Below are 20806 nucleotides of genomic sequence, written 5' to 3'. Positions count from 1 at the left end.
ACCCGTCTGACCCCATATATACCGGGCAGGGCATTAAGATCTGCCGATGCCTCTCGTCTCACCCAACCACGCGCCAGATTAGCTACGGTGGGCGGTCGTGCGATCTCAAATACTCTCCCTGCAGTATGAAACAACCTGCCGACCGATCTGCGGAGGGAGGCCAATTTGATGGCCTTCCGCAAGAAGCTGAAAACTGTCCTTTGTCAGAAATCTGTCTGTTTGCGCTCATTTAGGAATTCAGCGGTGCTACCTGGACAAGCGCTTACAGACCCCAGGGTATAACGCGCTATATAAATCGAATAAAATAAATAAATAAATAAATAAAAATGGTATCCTTTGTTGGCAGCTGAGGTAAGGAAAAACATGTGGTTAAGAGTTGTGTGCATACTTGTGGGCGAGTGTATGTTATGTGAGAGAGTGTGTGTATATGTGTGCTCAGCCACTCAAATGTGTTAGCATGTGTATAACTGAAAGTGAGTGAGTCATTAACAGTTAGTCAGTGATAGTATGTGATATTGAGTGTCAGCAAGTGAGTATGAACAAGTCAGAGTGACAATGAGTTAGAGTGACTGCAAGTAAGTGATGGAGAATGAATGAGTGTTAGAGTGTATCAGTGAGAATGAGTGTCAGAGAAAATGAGTGACTAATAGTGAGTAAATATAACTGAGTGAAAACAAGTGAGTCAATATGAGCGAGAATGAGTGGGTGAGATTAAGAGTGAGTGTGAATGAGTGAGAAAGTAAAAGTAAGACTGAATGTGAATGAGTGGAAATTAACGAGAATGAGTAAAAATGAGTTAGAGTGCAGGGGAGTAAGTGTGAATATGTGAGAGGGATTGAGTGAGTGTACGAGTGAGTGCAAGTGTGAATTAGTTTGAGTGAGTTAGAGATAGAAAGAGTGAGAGTATGTGTGAATGAAAGAGGGAAAGTGAGTGATTGAATGTGAGTGAGTAGCATACTGAAGGAACATTTTGCGTTATAAAGGCACCATTGCCATAATTTTGGCACTAGAATAAAGGGTTAATTCTTGGCATTAAAAGGCCACCTTTGGAAAAATGCTAACATATTTCTTGAAATTCTTGAAATGGGGACACCCATGGCAAAAAGCTGGTTTTGACCTACTGAGGTAATTTTTGACTTAAGGATTATCCATGGTACGTGTACAGTATTAACGGCACAATTCTGACACTGGCATACTGTATGTTGTTTTTAGCATAAGTTGGCACTCATGACAAAATGCTGACCTGGGCACAATGTAGTGTACATATTTACACTACATTGTAGATACTATATATATATATCAAACCACCCATAGCGCATTTTGGAAAAAATTAGATCAACCCCCTTGGGAGAGTCAGGTTTCATTGAGTTATAACACAGTGCAAGGACAAGAATATTTAATGTGCGTCTCCGTACAGCCTACGGTGTTTTAGCAAATGTATATGAAAATTATGCTTTATATAGGTAGACATGTGTCTGTTGATAATGCAGATATCATGGTACTACTGCGATGTCAATTATTTTGATGACATGAGAGTTTAGGTCAGGTGGCATGACTTCTTGGGAAAATTCGGGGTTAAAGGTCATACGATATCATGAGGTCAGAGGATGTATGATGTCACTTCTGCTACCTGTGGCATTCTGGTGAATCTACGTCCATCGGCAGGTGGCTCAGTGGATTCACACAACCAAACTAGGAATCAAATATGTTTGATCTCATGGCCTCAGGTTTGAATCCTATTGCAAACACTTGGCCTTTCATTCTTCTGAGGTCGATAAACTCAGGACCCTTGAGGTGGTTAACAATAAATATCTATCATTCAGCACCAATGTGCGCATTATACATGTTATGCCATCCTGTATGTGCGTTTTAATATGCAAATAGAGAGGCTGGCACGAGTGTAACTCAAGTGTTGAAGAAAATGCAAACCGTGAATTAGAATGAGATCATCAAAGGAAAATATTATGCAAAAGATGAGCTTGTCCAAACCTCGAGACATAATGACCAGCAGATGCGGTCCTATTGAATGCTGACAGAAACGCCACATTAAACGAGTTTTAGAATGCGTTACAAGGTGTAAAATCGAAATGTGCCCTCGAGGGCGCCTCCTAGCAGCTTGCGGGAGATACTTAATGCGCCGCCGTGCTCCGTGAAATGGGGGATGTAATATGTTTTACGGCCATCTGATTACAGCCAGCGCATAATGCCATGGCTTGAAGGGACCCCCCCTGCCTAAATATGAAGGAACCGAGATGGTACAGTCTCCTGGAGCGCGTGAGTCCCGTGGCTCTCTGACAGATGCTCTGCGCTGCATTCCGAAAGGCGCCCTAATTACACCAGTAGGGGTGTGCGCGTGCAGAAAGGACGGGTGCGCGGTCAGTCGTCACCTCCGAGAATGACTTCATGGCTCTCATGCACATTGACACGAGGAACCTACGCTTGGGACCCTGCGTGCAGGCGCGTGCAGGCTCGTGCCGCTGCACAACATCACTAAAGCTACCCCCCCATCCGGGTACTGTGGGAGTATGGGGCTTAGCCTCGTTGCCACGTGGTACAACCACCGCAGAGAGTCAGGTTTTCCATCCATAACTGATTTTGCGGTAATAAATGAGGGATCAGGCGGAAACACGTGTTTAAAACAGTTTTGCTCACATGATATCCCTACTGCATGGGTTCAACTGTGCATTTTACTCCAAGTAGGAGCAAAGTGAAAGCCAAGTACAAAAACATAAGTTCCGCGTACGATTCCGACAGGTGTGGCAACTCCTGTTAATGCACATATTGGAATTATGAGGTATGGGAATGTTATCACTCCAGTAACATAAATACTGGTTGTCAGTAAACCTGCACCTGCCTGATAAATTTCAGCAGGTCAAACCTGCCTGAATTTACAGGGGGAAATGAGCCTGGAATGTTGGTGCTAAAAAAGAGAAGAAAAAAAAGGAACAAAATCGAACTTAGGGGTATATTATCAAGGGGTTTTATCTCCGCTTTTTTGGCTTTAAAAGCCAAGAAAGCGGAGATAAAATTATCTCCCTATTACCAAGCTGTCGCTAGCACCAGTTAGCGACAGCTAATAGGAGATAGCGACCATCATGGGCCCCACTTTGCATGTCAGTGATATTTATCACTAATGATATGCAAAGTGGGCGTGCCAAGATGTTAGCGACTGGAAACAGTCGCTAACATCGCTATCTCCTATTACCAACTTTTGGAGATATTTGCGCTAAGGGCGAATATCTCCAAAAGCTAACACCTGCCCTGAGCAGTTCTTAGCCATGTTATCCAATGGGAGGTGGATAACATGGCTAAGAGCATTTGCTCGATAATGCATGAATATCACTGACTTTTCAGCGATATTCATGCATTGCGGGCGTTTTATTATCGCATTTGCGATAAACCTTGCTAATAGCAAGGTTTATCTGCGATAAAAATCGCCGATGTGCGGCGATAATTTTTGTCTCTAAACAAGTTAGAGACAAAAATTATCGCTAGTTGTTGATAATATACCCCTTAGTTTGCCACACAAAACACACAATAATTACCGCATATGAGAATATCTAATCAATTGCATTTTGTCACATGCGTTAATCAACGCACTGGACGTTGGGGCACTCATATTTTTAAGTACTGATTGTGTTAGCTTAGTGCTTTTCTTTATGCAAATTCGAGTACCATAAAACTCTTCTCTGGAAGCGGTGTTTATCCCTTAAGGGTTTTAGTGCTTCAGAACGCAGCCTGGCAAACAAATCCATACATTCAATATTATGTGAAGCACATTGAGCACCACAAAAAAGATAGAGAATATTTTAGTATCATACCTTGATGGTTTATTATACCCTTAGTGTCCACCGAAGCAGGTTCTACAGGTCATTAAAGGACCAATATAACGTTAAAACTGCTTAAACAAGGGAGTGGGCCTTTAATGGCCGTTGAAGCCCACTACTATGGGCTCTAACATTTACAACATAACACCACTAGAGAGCAGAATGTTCTAATTTGTAAAACAAAGCCTCACGAACTACAATCCACTCGGGCTCCATGAGGCCTTTGTAGTCAGCTGTTGCTGTGAACAAACATTGGAATGTTAAAGTTCCAGGCTTCTACCAGGGCATTAGAACATTGCCATCAATGGAGCTCCCGACATTTCAGTGCTCTAATAATACTGAAAGATTTACAGAAGGCAAAAATTTGGTTAGAAGCAATTTATAATCAGAATGAGTATGCTTCAATAAATAGGTAATCCAATGAGATCAAACCTTACAAAGCAAAGGACAAACCAGCATAGGGCACCAACAATGGGAAGGACAAAGGAAAAGTTAGTCTTCATTCTGAGCGAGCACTCTAAAATCTTCCATTCTGTTCTTCCCTAAAGACACGCAAAACAAAGGGCCCTATTCACAAACAGCCTTCCCATTCATGGTGGAGGTTCTGTAGACATAGCAGGATCTACACACTTATGGTGGAGGCTCTGTAGTCGTAGTGGGATCTACACACTCGTGGCAGGATCTCTCCACTCGTGGCGGAAGCTCCGTAGCCATGGCAGGATCTCCCCATTCATGGTGGAGGCTCTGTAGACATGGCAGGATCTACACACTCGTGGTGGAGGCTCTGTAGTCGTAGTGGAATCTACACACTCGTAGCGGAAGCACCGTAGCCACGGCGGGATCTCCCCACTCATGGTGGAGGCTCTGTAATTGTGGTGGGATCTACACACTTATGGTGGGATCTCTCCACTCATGGCAGAGGCTCCGTAGCCATGGTGGGATCTCTCCACTCATGCTGGAGGCTATGTATTTGTGGCAGGATCTACACACTAAGGGCCCCATTATGATTGCGGATAATCCGCGTACTCCGGGCCGGCGGAAGCCACCGCCGGCCCGGAGTATGCGGATTATCCGCCGCAGTGCAATAGAAGACCCACCGCCAGATCAGGATGGCGGTGGGAGTGCGGTTGGACCAGCGGCGGACGGCAGGTCCGTCCGCCGCTGATCCGCGGTGTGAGGAGGGCTATTTGGTGACGGTGCCTGCAAGACACCGTCAGCCAAATTAGGAATTGCATGAACACATGCTTTTCCGCGGTGGCTTTTCCGCCGTGGAAAAGCATGTGGACTTTGGCTTTTGGGGGCCCGTTGCGGGCCCCCAGGGTGTCGGGTGGTGGGGGGTGCACATGGGGGGTACCTATGGTACCCCCCAACATTTACATGCACAAAGCGGCAGGCACCGCGCGGTGCCTGCCGCTTTGTGCATGTAAATGTAACACATGCAGTTTTAACATTGCGGCGGGTGCTGCTTCAAGCAGCACCCGCCGCAATGTTAAAACAAACAGGATGTGACCGCCAGGGTGGCGGTCACATCCTAATTTGCACGGAGGGACCGCCGCTGCCCCTGCGGACGGTCCCCCACCTCTGGGGTGGCGGACGGACGCAAGTCCGTCCGCCATCCTAATCGGCCCCTAATTGCGGTATCTTCATAGTGAGAAACTGCAGAGAGCCGATCCTGCCACAAGGACAGAGTTCTGCCACAAAATGCAGAAATTCCGCTACAACAGCAGAGTCTCCGGCATGAGTGTGAATCGGGCCCAAACATTTTACCCAACTACATGCAGTTCTCAAGGAAACCCAATGAGAGGTCGCTAGATAGAACAGAATAAAAATACCAGTTACTGTCAGTTGTGTCATACAAGAACAGACCCAAGAAGTCAGCACAGAGTGCAGGATGGAGTGGGGGACATAAATAGACAGCTAAAAAACACAGGCACAGAAAAAAAGCAGTGCCATGGACAGCTTACTGGGAGAATGTTAGGTGGTAGGGAATTACTTATGAGTATCTGGGACATAGTGAACACAAATTGGTAGCAATGGTGTGTAGGGAGAAACAGGAACAAACTATGCAGAGTGGAAAAATGGCAAGGTACAGGCAAGGAGATGCAGGTGGATAAGAACAGAATACAAAAATCCAAAGTGTTGATACAATATTGTGTCTGCGCTAATAAAAATGAAGTAGCAGCGAATGGACGGGGATGTACATTGTTGGGACTAGAAAGTCCTCTGCCCGGTATACAGGTGTGTACCTCTGTCCTGAGTGCTCAACACCACTACTATGGGTAATTTTAGTGTATATTACAAGCCTAGAGCAGTTCCTGACAATGTGAGGTCATGGACCTGTCCTTTGATCTGTAGTGGTGTAGTAAATGTGCCCTTGTGTAAGAAATTGGGTTGTTGGTAGACTTAGGTGTGGACCCTGGTCAAGCATCAACTGTAATTCTTGTCATGATCTGGCAAAAGTTACAGCTAAATTAATCCATATTCAACCTTCTGGTAGCTTGGCACAGAGCCGTCAGGCTTAATTCTGAGGCAACGTGCAATATGCAACACTTCAAACAGTAGTAAAGTAAAAAAAAAAAAAACAGAAACAAAAAGGATCCCACACCCAGTTGGAAAAATAGAACATCCTTTAATAAATTAAAAAAGAAATAAAAAACAACAAAAATTCAATCAATAGAACGGTAGCTGTGCTATTTTAAAGATTTTAGTAAAAATAGAACCACAAATTCACGAGCACAAACTCTAGATAGCTGGTCACGGTGTACCGGGACAAAGTCACAAGTACAGGCTGACAGTGATGGACCATGGGCAGGCTACAAGACCCAGTTAGGCCCACTGAGCAAAGCACCTTAAATTCTGCTTTGCGGAGTACTGTGAGGATCCGCGTCAATAATGCATTGCCCAGCTGTAGTGATGCGTCGGTCCCGAGAGGCGGCAAGGCTGAGGTGCATGGTCCTGCGTCATTGTCGAGGATACCATTGACAAAGGCTTGCGATGTGAAGTCTGGGGTCAAGGATGAGTCACGCAGCAAAGTTGAGCTTTGGTTGTGAGGCGGCACTGTATAGTCCGGTATGCGAGAGCCTATGCTGAGGATGTTCTGCACTTCTGATAGGCTGCGATGCAGGTCTTTGCAATAGGTCCAATCCACGCAACAGCAGCGCTGCATTGGTTCTACTCAGGTTTGGGCAGTGCAGCAGATGCATCAGTTTCGCTGGATCACAGAGCCTGGTAAAGCACCTTACGCCCACTCCCAATGGTCTAGGACTGGGGTTGCACCACGTGGCAGGGTAGACTCACAGTTGGCATAGTCCAGGTGCAAGGTTATTGGAAGGCTGTTGTGTCCCTGAGGATACAGTTCAGGAGGCCAGCTAACTAGTCTTTGGAGTCGTTCTGGGTTCAAGAAATGCAGGTCCAGTCCTACTCAACCTGGCAAGAAGGCATCACACAGCAAGTGAGCCCAGAAAGACACCAGTTCTTCTGAGCAGCAGTACAGCAGAGTAGCAGTTTTTTTAGTAGCACAGCAGTCCCTCTGCCTGGTAGAGTATCCACAGTTCCAGAAGTGTACTGAAGAGTTAGTGTCTAAGGTCCAGTATGTATTCCCGGTAGTGTCTTTGAAGTGGGCAGAAGTCTAGAGGTATACCTTTGAGTGCGCAGGTGCACTTTCCGTTTTGCCCTGGCTCCTGACTAAATAAAGGGGGTATGCAGTATGTTTGTACGGAGACAGGACACAGCCTATTCAAGTGTTAGTGGGGCTGCACCCGGCTCATCGCTCCCATCCTGCCTGTGATCGCCCATCCAGACACACCTACGCTCCCTATTGAGTGTCTCTGTCTAGGAGGACTACGCAAAGCCCAACTGTCACCTACACCAGTCATGTGGCCAAGAGGAAAGTTCCACATGGCTAAAGCAGGAAAATGCCAACTTTCTAAAAAGAGGCATATTTAAAATTGTAATTTAAAATCTGACTTCACCATGTTAGGATTTTTCATTATAATTCCAAAGACACAAAAGATAACTCAACTGGATGCCTGTTCCTATTTGGAAATCACAGTATATGAAATGTAATAAGGTAACTATAATGTCATCCTCTGGGAGAGGAAGGCCTTGCACTAGTGAAAAACTCTTAAATTCATGTTTCACTAATAGGACATGTAAAACTTAAAAGTATATGTCCCACTTTTTAAATGTATTGCACCCTGCTCTCTGGGCTGTCCGGGGCTATCCCTAGGGGACACTTATTAATGTATTAAAAAGGGAGGCCTGGGACTGCCAAAAGGTTTTTTTTGCCAGGTCGAAATGGCAGTTAAAAAATGCACACACAGGCTGCAATGGCAGGCCTGAGGCATGTTTAAAAGAGATACTTTAGTGGGTGGCACAACCAGTGCTGTAGGTCCACTAGTAGAATTAACTTACAGGACATGGGCACAGGTAGTGGTACCTTTCTAGATTTACAAGTAAATTAAATATGCCAATTAGGTGTAAGCCAGTTCTACCAGGTTTTATGGAGAAAGGACAAGAACTCTAACACTGGTTAGCAGTGGTAAAGCGCACAGAGTCCTAAGGCCAACAAAAACACATTCAAAACATTTAGGGTGCCTCCAAAGAACAGGGCAAGTCCAACAACTTTTTATAGGCAGTTGAGTACTGTGCATAAAGCCGTGCTGAAAGCATACTGTGCTTAGAGAAAAAATCATTCGTGTGACCACACCTTTTTATTTGTCTGACAGACCAACGACCTGCTGGACCACTTGAGTAAAGCTCTGCTGTTATGTGTATGCCCAGATCCTTGTACTGGCATCCTATATATGTTGAGCGAGTGCCCAGGTGTGGAGGGTATAATACAGGTGTGGTGATCAGCTATCTAGGTGAATGAGCCTGAGTGATGGAGCCTGTGGGAATCTTTTTGGATAGGTCTAGCCTGGCATACTGCAGATGCACTGTTCTCCCATCAGGCAGACTTTGATGACCTTTTGATATTATCTTTGATCAGAGCCCTGTCATACCCCATGTGACTTTTGAAGCTACTTCAAGAGTTGACAGGTAAGAAAATGGCAAGTAAATATAGGTTATCATCCTAAAAGTTACAGCGGGTGATCTTATACTCAGAGCTTGCTCAAACATCACTGCAGCGGTGGCTCTTGGTTTCCATGGAAACCGAAGAAAAAAACCTGGAACAAAAATAATGTAATTCTCTCTCTGTGTACACAGTAATCTGTTTTCTATGCTACAAGATCGTATATAACTAAAAACTCCATAGCTTCAGCTAATAATTACAAATTTAATGGAAGGTAGTTAGCAGTTCTCAATTTATCGAATAAAATAGATAAATAAATACAAGGAACGTACATTTTTATCAGGAAGGTATGCAGGTGCTGCTGAGAGCAGGAGCTGCCTAATACCAAGTCTCTATAGTCTTGATTTCACCACATGCCTGCCCCTGTCTTTCATTACTCTACACCTAGGACCCGATTACGACTTTTCAGTAGTCTGACAGGCAGATGGCGTGGCGATCACAGCAAATACAAGGAGATGATGGACGGAGCGCTGATCGTTTCAGACACTCACCTCCAGTCACAGATCTGGGTTGAATCTATCATCGTTCTTTAGCTTACTTCACGACCCCAGTTCAGACTCAGCTATATGCAAATCAGTCTTGACCCTGTGCCTCATGGGAACAGTCCAGCCCGAACTGCCAAGACAGGTCTTCCCTGAACCGGAAACAAGCATCCTGGGGCTGGTTTCAGGGTAACACCCCATATCAGCCAGGCTAGCTTGAATCCAGTGCCAAAGTGATCCTACACTTCTCCTATTCCTCCCTTTCTTTCTCTTCCTCTGGGTCATAGTCTTATTTTGAACAATTAATCCCTGTCTCCTCAAAAAGAGCACTTTGCCGACTGCCTGCCACTGCACGAATAAATTGAGCCAAAAATACACCTACTGCAGAGTCCAACTCTCTAACAGTGAAAGTGCAAGCAGGGCACAGTCCTTTCTAATTGTGTCAAATTTATATAAATATTCCCTGAAAATCCTCTTTTTATGTTTATTTTAGATGTGTTGAGACTAATTCACAATCACATTTAAGTGTACACAAAAGAATACTCCAGAAGTACTACTAGACGTTCTCCAAAATGCCTTTGTGAATCAGCTCCATAGTGTTTTTTGGCAGCATCCGTCCACAAAGCACAACAGAAGGATGAAGCCTATGACTATGTGCCCGTGCCACAGTTTGTCATTAATACTTCCACAGTAGCACATAACATAATGAGCCTGTAAAAACGCATGAAATACTAAAGGAGTCAATGTCACAGTGAACCCAGAGACTGCCTGCCTATTTCCATTTCAAATTCAAATTCAAATTCAAATTCAACTACAAAGCTTGTTCCACCCCATGTGGCTATTTTTAGAAACGCCACATAAACCAGTTGGCGTCAGATGAACGTAATGGTCTATTTGGAGTATACCAGTACAGCCGCTCTTTTAGATAGGCCGGTCCTGCTCCGTATAGTACCTTGTGAACAAGACACAATGCCTTGAACTAGGTACTCTTCTTGACTGGCAACCAGGTTCAAATCCCGGCGGGTCCACTCAGCCTTGCATCCATTTGACGTCGATAAAATAAGTACCATTGAATAACAATAAACAACTGTTATTTAGTGCCAGGACACCTTTGGGTAATAGTGCGCTTTACAAATAGACCTGTAATGTTAGGTTATGTTTTGTGTGGTATCCTACATTATGTAATATGGCACTATATGCGTCAATACGTGCTTGAGGTTTGAAAGAGTAAATAGTTGAGTGTGAGTTAAGGTTAAAAGAGTAGGGCGAGGATTCAAAGCATGGTTACTGCAGTTTCTTAACTTGTTAATGTTATGTATTGTGCACTTACTTAATGTATCCTGGCATTCTTATGTATCTGTTGCTGACTGGCTCATGCATTTTGGAGCTACAGTGTTTCCAGAACGCTAGGGGCAGATAACGGTTTCTCCTGCCAGGGGTCAGTTGACCATTTGTCTCGTCTTAATAAAGACTGACCTATCAATCACATAACTGTGTAATTATTCTTAAAAGTAAAAATGGTACCATTTAAGGTTTTGTGTTGTAGCTACCACACCCCTTTAACCTGAACTCCCCTTCAATTTTGTTTTTTCATGAGGAGTCAGGATTTTTACAGAGTTTTTAAAATAGCGTTTGACTTAATAAAAAAACCTCTACGCAGATGTCTATCGTGTTCCGTGTACAGATTTGAGGAGCAGCGCCCTGTGTGCTCGACTGGACTGTATTGCTTATGCATATGTACAACAATGATGATGTGTGCAAACCAGTTAATACAGTGCCCCCTGAAAACTGCACTGCCCCAGATATTCCCTTTACTCTTTACCCATGCCTAGCACCCACTCTGCCTAGCTCCTGTACAATTATATCTCTGAGCTCCTGCTAAAGGGACCTTAAAGGATCCAAAGTATGGTCCTTGATGGCGGGAGCCATCACTCTGCACTAGGAAGTGGTAACTAGAGGTTATAATTGCTGTCTCTATATTGTGTCCTTTGCAAGCCTATGATGTAGCCAGTCTAACAACTTTCCTTTCCAAGATATGCTTACGGTTAGGCCTGGTTAGTTGCAGTATCTGTGCCACGGCAAGGCTTGGGCACTCTGCTGCACTCTGGATATACTGCTTCTGTCACTGATACAAAGGGCCATGAAATAAGCCAGATGGAGCTGCCTGACTTATGAAACATGCCTGTCTACCTAGCAATAGCTGGCCTTACTCTCAAGGAAGAAGAGCAGTGCTGAGAGTCACAGGGCCACCTGACCTGGCTCTGTTAGGGAAGGGTCGAGTTTAAAAGGGGATATGCATCTTTGAAGAAGAAAAAAGTTCGAGTTTAAAAGGGGATATGCATCTTTGAAGAAAGTTATTTGTGAATTCTCACTCTAATATTAATTCTAAATATGTAGTTTCTCTTTCTAGGCAGCAGGAGAGTTGTGCTGTGCTCACTGGTTAGGAAGCTTTTGTAATACTTGGTAGGTTTGAGATGGGCCACAAGGTAGCCAGGGTCTCCAGTTTGGAAAATCAGGTTTTAAGAAAACGTGACAATGGCCTATTTGACCCCAGGTGACCTCCCCACAGGTTATGGATGTGTTAGTGGGCCTAATGATAAGTGGCTCGATGAAGGGATGCACCAAGTGAACATCCTGTGTTTACAGACGTTAAATGACTGCATTGCCACAAGAGACCACATATCCAAGGTACAAGGTCTAGGACAAGGGCTTCTAGAGTATTGGAGTATTGACCTTACACTCAACATTCACCTCTTGACTAAGTTTCAGGGAACACAATAGCAGGAGATGTCAGTAAACTCACAATGAAGTCTACAATCCCTCTGGCCCCATACACACACTTCACCAATAGGCAGTTGGATTCAAAAGATCTCCGCCAAAGAGCCCCTCTTTGAGGTGAGCCCGTTGGGAATTTCACCGCCTACCCGACGAGGAGCAACGCCTATGATGAAGCATGACACCTGCAAGGGTGTGTGAGGCAAACATATCCAACACAATGGATACCCAGTGGGAGGTTATCACCCTTTAACCACCACTTTCTCCCTTGACCAGTGCACCCCACTCCCCTTCCTCCTTTCCACCCGAGGAACAGCCTTGTCCAACTTTCTTGAATAAAATGACGACCGAGGGCACAGACTGAGGCTGGACCTTCCACTCCTTTTGAGTGGTAATCACGCCCCAACCGATCCACTTGGATCACGCTCTCCCTCCTTTTTGAAAACACACACTAACAAAAACTACTCAGGAGCTTCTCTTTCAGCTGGCAACAGGGAACACAAAAAGTGGTACATGTTAATGATGTTTAAAACACAGTGCTCTCCTATAGATGTGTTTGTGAACTAATATTTTATCTTTTATAAAATGGTGTCAGACACTATGGGCCTGATTACGAGTCTGGGAGTCTGAGGACTTGCAGACTCGTGGTGGTGGTGGTCCAGCCAAGGCTGCACCAGCGGTTGTACCTCATAATTACGACTTCAGTGGTCAGACTACCATTACACCACCACAGCGCTTGGGAACCGCCATTCCCTGGCGGTGGCAGAGCGGTCAAGGCCTATGTAATATGCAGGTAGTACAGATGTGGCACCACTATCTATATTACTAGTTTCCGGACCGTCAGCGGTGTCATGAAGGTCTTTCCTACATGCTGTGCAGGAACTGTTTTTGGAGTTCCCATTTCGGTGCCCATTTTTAGAGGCACTGCTGTGGGAATGCTACAAACGGTGCCGTACTGTCTGCTCCCGCTGAGTCAGAAGTCGTAATCGGGCCCTTAGTGTCTGCATTAGAAAGTGCAAACTACTTAAACAAACAATTCAGCAAGGTGACAATTGTATTTTGAGAAAAAACAAGTTTCTTTTTATTTTACAATTCATACCATCTGGCATAATTTTCAAAGACACAATTGTCAAATGACAACAAATAAGGTGGCAATCGCTAAAAAGAGAAAAATGGTACAGCGGTCATTGTATTGGTGGGTACTGTCAAAAGAGTACAGAAAGATAAATTTAGGAACTCACTTTTCATATAGCCAACTATAGCACTTAAATACATGAATGCAAAATGATGATTGACGTTCCCACCCTCTAGGTCTGGGATCAAACAGAGTTGTCAACAGGTATTGTTCTCAATGAAACAATATTCAACTGGCCAGGACTTTTAGAATGAGAGAAATTTAAAGTTGATCAGTAGGGATACTTAATGAAAGTATCTTGGAAATTCTATCAATTAAATTTAATTAAATCAGAAGGAATCCAAAAAGAAGAGGATAATTAAGAAGAACTTCCATAGACTAAAACAGATCAGTCGTAGCGTGGGCTAAAACAATCAGAACACCAACATGGCTGGATGCCATGGAACGCGGTAGGTTATGGTATGGAATACAAGTTCAACCTATCTTTATTTAGTCATTTTATCATCAGGCAAGAACTCCTCTGTGTTTTGCCTTGATTTGTATGTAATCGGAAAAATTGTCACTTAACATGGGAACACCGGGTCAGATATCAAACTTTGTTCAAGAAAAAAAGCCACTAAAAGGTGAAATGGTATAGCAGACTCTAATGAAATCCCATAGAAATGCTTCATTGTGAAAAGGCTCAAATTATATATTTTACAAGTTCGAATCTATATAAGGAGGCTTTTGCCAAAATAACCTTCGGGTCGTTTTAAAAAAAAAAGCACCATTGAATCTTGTGACAAAGTTGAGAATGTACTAGTTGAAATCTATTTTAAAAGTCTTGAAAGGAAGTATCTAGATATAAAAGCAATCAAGGTCACTGTAGATGCAGGAAGGACACATCTCCGTATCAGCATATTGTTTATATCCAGCGCATTGTAAGTAGAGAAGTCCATGGCCATTAACAAGAGAGTGCGGAAAAGCTCTTTGTGCAGAACACTCACAAGATGATGAACCTTTTTACATATGTGTTTCTGAGTTTAAAAGAATGAACTCATACGCACCTGTAATCTACTTGATTTTAGTGCTTTTGTAACCATACATCATGTCAATGGTATGCAATCCCAATTGGCATTCCAATTGTTGAGATGATAGCAAAGCATTTTAGCATGTGGCATCATGGCTCTACTGCTTTTTGGAGACATCAACATTGCAGATTGACTGTGTGACATGGGTATTAGCTGCACGGGTACTCTCCATTCACATTATGGAATGAAGGAAAATTTGCAGCGATTTTCTCTATTTGTGTGGGAATAGTCATGATGTTATCTGTTGTGGAGCAAATTATGTGATCCTGGGAAGAAAACTCACCTCAGTAGGATTCTGGGGGAGTTGGAAGTGAGGAGGTTGGGAATGTTTAAGTTTTTAAACAGGCACAGCCCATACAGGTAAGAGCGGTGGGGGGGATTTCGACATATGACAGTGAGGGAAAATTATTTATTTATTACAATTTTCCTCGTAGTCGTATGTCAAAATCCCCCCCACCCAGCCCCACTGCAATACTGTTCTTACCTGCACGGGCCGCAGCTGTTTTTAAATATTTAGCAGTGTGTATGTGTTTGTGTGTATAAGTTTCCTTCAGCATGGTTTGCACATCTTTCACATATCCAAACAACAGCTATTGTTCTCTACATATTTTATAGGAAAACTGTTTCAGTTAACTGTGTTTTACTATATATTCATAAGAGTGAACTGATTACTTAAACTACTTTACCTCTCATAAGTAAATGTGTCTACATTGTTCTATTAATGACAATCTCGTTGAAAAATAAAACATTTAGTCAGCCCCAGTTTTTTTCTCAGTATGCCATTGTGAAACGTAAACAAAGCACGTTAGTATTCTATGTAATTGGCTGCTGTTTTTTTACATTAAGGGGCCGATTATGACACGGCCCATAAAGCATTTAGGGCCGCATCGTAATGAGTCGGTTTACTTTTGGACAGCCTCATTATGTTGTGGGAGGTTGTAAAGTAAACCTGCTGGTCATTCCAGCGGCTTCCGACGGGCTCTACAAGCCCATCCACCAGTCAGAAGCGGGCAAGTAATCTAAAGGGAGGGTGTTTCCCCCCTTGAGTTTACGATTACCGGTTCCAACACGGTTTTCCATGCCGGTCTGTCCGACATGGAAATCATGCCACAGCAGGGCCCCCTTTGGTGCACGGCCTCTGGTTGGAGGCCGAGGGGGCACCTATGTGCCTCTTGTTGATACCCGCACCTTGTGGTAGGCACCTTGAGGTGTCTGCCACATGGTGCAAGAATGTACCGCAACTTCCATTTCACAATGTGAGCATACATTACAGACGGTTTATGGCTGTAATGCATGCTCCAATAGTGAAATGTAGGAATGTGATTGAACAGTGTTTAGTGGCATCGTAATGAGGCGGTCGGGACCACCGACCAGGTGTCTGTCGGTCCCATGACCAAGTCGGTATTGGGCAAAAGTCACTATCGCCCATCATAACAACCCCATAGGTTTTATAAAATAGCTGTAAAAAGAATCTACTGCTCCAGACAAATCATGAAATCCTGATATTAACAAGCATTTACAATGCAATGGTTTTGCCTTTGACAAAATTAGAGCCATTGGCATTGTAAATGTCAAAATTTTCACCTATGTTTTTTTTTTGTAAAACAGATAAACAAATGGCTTTGTCGTTTACTAGTAAATAGCTTTATGGTTACGAAATGTGAGACCTATTGCATTTGCACTTATACACACATAGGTATATGTACACAGAGCTATACACACACACACACAGAGCTCCTCCTCTACACACATTGACAGGCTTTGTATACACAGCTACATACACACACAGCTACAGACATGCACAGTTACACACACACACACAGTATTATACATACATAGCATCACACATACATAGCATTACACACAGACAGCATCACTCAGCTCCTGGACACATCTGCACACATACACAGCTACAGACCCACACATACACATAGCATAATACACATATAGCATCACACACACATACACAGCATCACTTAGCTCTTGTACACATAGCTGCACACATACACAGGTACGCACAGTCCGTCAGCCTGCACTCACAGCCTGCACTCACAGCCTGCACTCACAGCCTGCACTCAGTCTCACAGGCACGAAAACGGAGGCACAAGCAGGCAACAGGGGCACAAGCAGGCAACAGAGTCACGGCACGAAAACGGAGGCACAAGCAGGCAACAGGGAGACACGAAAACGGAGGCACAAGCAGGCAACAGGGAGACACGAATTGTAACTTTAAATAAAAGCAACCTTTCTCACCGATGTGTCTGTGTGTATTTATTTATTTAATTCTATGTCCGTGTGTCTCTGGCATCTTTCTGTCCGGGGAATTTTTGTCAGGAGAAGAGTGGCGGCTCCAGAGTGTGAGGTGAGGGCAGAGGGCTGCGGGTCTGGGGTGGGCTGCAGGGGGGGGGGAGATGTGCAGGGCAAGAGGGGGTCACTGGAGGCTCCAGGATGTGTCGACGATGCACGGAGTGCTGGGGGTGTAGTGCCTTGTGGGGGTTGGATGGCGCTGGAGGGATCTAGCCGGATGCGGGGTCCTCTCGTGGCTGAGAGTGCTGCAGGAGCCAGGCAGTGCGGGGCAGTGTGCGGGCCCCCCCTCGGCAGGAGATGTGCGGGGGAGGGCGCATCCTGCATCAAGGCGGCAGTAGTGAAGGAGTAGGGGCAGGGGAGGGGTGATTAGCCAGGGAGGGGGGGGTGACAAGGGGAGGGGGGGCAGAAACGCAGAAGCGCTGAAAATATCGCAGGGCTGGGACAGAGTCTGTGTAACTAGCAGATCACGGCTTCCAATGTTACTGAGGTAGCTCAGCGGGTTAACGCGGCTCCTTCTCGTAACTGTACATGGTAAAGGGCCATGTTCACACCCTGTTGTTGATCAGTCTTCCCACTGCAGTACACGGTGGAGTATACTTAGCCACCCTCATTAGACAGATGTTGCAGCAAACCTCTCCTACCAACATCTAAACGTAGCGTCGCTCAATCCCTACGTGCCTCTTGGTGAGAATGAATGCCAATGGGTGCTGTTGGGCTTCTAGGGGGGACTTGGGTATTATACAAAGCAGCTTTTCCTACATGGCAAAGTACAGTTTCTTGCCATGTGACCCTGCTGGGCTTTTAATCTGCAGTCCAGCCATAGCACAGTAGTGCTTTCTCGACTCACACGTTGGTTGAATATGTGGATGGCAGTACTTAATTTGAGTTTGTGGCTGCTGGTGGAGCCCACTGATATTCTTTTTTGGTGACTGACACTTATTTTTCCTCATCAGACATTGACCACGAGCAAGAGAGGGTAAAACAAACCCACTGGAAAGAGGAAAAAAGAGACATATGGAAACACCCTCACAAAGGGAGAGAGCAGGAATCTGCAAGAGATAAAGTGGCAGGGCGTCTGGTAGTGGATTAAAGAGGCACGGGATAGAATCAAAACTAGCATTCATCGTGCTGACCGTTAACGGCACCAGTCCGGGGTGTCTGAGTGGAACTTTTGGCACTGACGCTCATTCCGGGTGGTGTAGATACACACTCCAGCCCATATATGACATTTGACTTCCACAGCATTAGTGCATTTTCTCTGCCAACCTAACATGGCCTTAATCCAAAGTTCAACAATCCAGTTGGGTGGAGCCCAATAAAAAGTACAAGTTTAGATATGTATCACATGCACTGTTTCACTGAACTACACTGTCAGTGCACAGTCTTAATATCTGCAAAGGCTGAGGACCATAACAGGCAAAAAATCGGGAAAGACTGCTGTGAAAAGGTGCATTTGCTACAATACCTCCAGAAAAACCCAGAACAGCACTGTACATTACTGGAACCTGGGGACCCCCCTCCCCCACCCAATTGGCACTGAGTCCTCATTAGAAGCCAAGGACCCCCGGCCTACGCAATTTCTATGATTTGAACCTCAAAACAATACATAAAGGTATACATCAAACAAATGCTCAAATATTCAAATATTATGTCTAATTCACAATCCAATATATAAAGTTTTCACATTTTCAGTTTTACTTCTTTATTTACAGATAGTTTATAATGTGTTAATTTTCATATTTAATTTTGTTAAACCGTTGTGACCCACGTGAATAGGCCTCACGGACCCTAGGTGTAGAACCACTGCTCTTGCATACAATAGGTAGTCAGTCTAGTTATGGATGGCTAGGACAGTACTACAATGATCATTCATTCTACATTAGCTATTGATGCAGCCATAACGAGTGATGTGTTTTTCTCTGTGTTTTGTTTCCTACCGCAGTAATAACATTCGAAATGTTACAGAAGAGGTCTAAAGGTTTCAGCACCTGAAGCCAGTGACCTGAATAATACGTGCGCTGTGCTTGGACAGATGTCAAGCACGTCATATCCCGTCTCACCCACAGCCTGGCCCGCGTGTTTTGACAGCCCCGCATGTCTTTATATGCAGGGCAGTCAAAAGCCGAACAAAAAGACCCCTGAGAATGCAGTTGTCCGGGGGCGACCGCTTGAATTCGCCTTCTCCTTTAGCACTTAGGTTGAAGTAACAAACGCGAATGTAACACAGGGATGTAGAATTATGGATGCACGAATGCATGAATGAATGATTGTTTGAATTAGGATTTTTTTTGCCGGTTGGTGGGGCGTTTAGCACACCTTACTCAAAGGTTAAAACAGTGCAGTATACAGAGCACTGCTAAACTTGCGGCTCCGCGCGACAGCCCCGTTTCGAAGCACCATGGTATGCGATGGTTGCTTGGCTCAGAGCAGTTCGTTCATTTTGTTTTTTTCTTTTGGGTTGAATGTGGTTTTATGCGCAGGTAGGTATGAATTATCTGCGCAGTCCTTTCCCGAATTGACTCGGAAATGTCAGCGTTTGCATACATTTACTCTTGGCTTGAGATGGGTTACCGGAGAAGGGGCTGCTTTGTGCTTCGGTACAAAGCGCCCCATTGCGTGGGAATAGAGCCTTTCTTCACGGCAGAAAGAACTCAAGTTACCAGTTCTGATTGGAATCCCGCCGTTTCGATGGTATTTTGCTACTCACCGGTACTTGGAACAACTTCCAGAATGCACTGTTATGCTTACTGAGAACCCTAGCCACGAGCTTGTGCGCGTCAACTCGTATTCCATTCGTGAAGCGTGATTTTTACTCCGTTGGACGCATGCGCCGTGCGGATTCGCTCCAGGTATAGCTAATACTTGCCGAAGAGCACCCTGGGATCTGTAGTTCTCCATTTCCGTCAGAACAGTGAATTAGAAAGTGAAAATTGCATAACTAGTCAGTAGATCAGAGTAACTTTGATTGCTCTCCTCCTCTCGAGTGTGCGTGGGATAGGAGGGTACCTCTGAATGAAGCGTGTCCACTAGTCCTCCAGACCACGTTAGGTACGGGAGGCGAACGGGTGGCGTGTTCGGCGGCCGTCATGGCCCCTCTGAGTCCGAAGCCTATGCGTCGGGTTAGGCTGTTCCCCCTCTTCTCTCTGGGGTCACCTGCGGGGAGCCCTCGGTTCCATCTGATCCTCCTCAGCTTCCGATCAGTGCGAGTGGGCGCGCGCTGAGTAGCCATGAGACTTCCTGTATCGAGCGCTCGTTTCAGCTGGCCCAGTGCCCTAATGGATAAGGCATCAGCCTCCGGAGCTGGGGATTGTGGGTTCAAGTCCCACCTGGGTCGCATCGGGAGATTTTTATATCCTGGAGAAAATAAGAAACTAGCAAGATCACAATATTAAAAAACATAATGTTCAACGAAATGTCTCCGAGTGTCCGTCTTTGATATATGAACGTCGTGATTTTTTAATTCCGTGTAAAGGGGCTGCCTAGTGGCACCTACCACAGACTGGATGGGCGCGTGTGTGTCTAACTGGCGACCTGCTGAAATGGACAGAAGACATTATTTCCCAGCAGAAGACCCAGCCGCGGCGAAAAAAGAGTGGGTTCCGCGCCCACTGCTCTTCCCCTCTACTGCTTACGGGCTCCATCACTCTTTTCTAGATCTTTATTTTCCGTGGTCTTTTGTTTGAACTCCTGAAGATGAAAGGTAGAGGCAAGAGCCAGCCAGGCTGTGATGCTAATCTGAGCACGCCACTCAGCCCCGCATGGCTCGGTTGTCTACATGGGGGCATAACGGATAACGTCATTACTATGTGGGTTCTGCACACATAATCAAACCCTTACTTCCTTATCAGACCCGATGACAGACTCTTTCAACTTACTTTCGTTCCGTTTTAGCAACACGGCTTGGTTTTCAAATTATACTGGGGCAGGGTCAAGACAGCACGAGAAGCGGAAACCACGACCTCCCGGCCTGTTTCCAATGCCGGACCAGATTCGGGGGCGTTCCCGAGAACAGGCTTTCGGCTGACGTCACCAAAATGGAAAAATTCTCGGGAACGCCCCCGAATCTGGTCCGGGATTGACAGACAGAGCCGTCTCCCAATGGCTAGCCTCCATTTATGGAGCTAGCCAATGGGAGG

At 45.0% G+C, this 20806-nt stretch overlaps 1 protein-coding gene and 1 non-coding gene across 6 annotated transcripts in view; one reads left to right on the top strand and one right to left on the bottom strand.

The window, feature by feature from the left end:
• Nucleotides 1–20806, bottom strand: part of SHANK2 (SH3 and multiple ankyrin repeat domains 2) — a 3078421-nt gene that overhangs the window by 353397 nt on the left and 2704218 nt on the right. The window lies entirely within an intron of this gene.
• Nucleotides 19932–20004, top strand: TRNAR-CCG (transfer RNA arginine (anticodon CCG)). The gene has a single exon. It is a non-coding gene; the product is annotated as a tRNA-Arg (tRNA).

The sequence above is a fragment of the Lissotriton helveticus genome, chromosome 3_2 (assembly GCF_964261635.1).
Source record: "Lissotriton helveticus chromosome 3_2, aLisHel1.1, whole genome shotgun sequence".
In the NCBI taxonomy this organism is placed as follows: Eukaryota; Metazoa; Chordata; class Amphibia; order Caudata; family Salamandridae; genus Lissotriton; species Lissotriton helveticus.
Note: the sequence above shows the minus strand (reverse complement) of the source record. Positions and strands in the feature narration are given on the sequence as shown.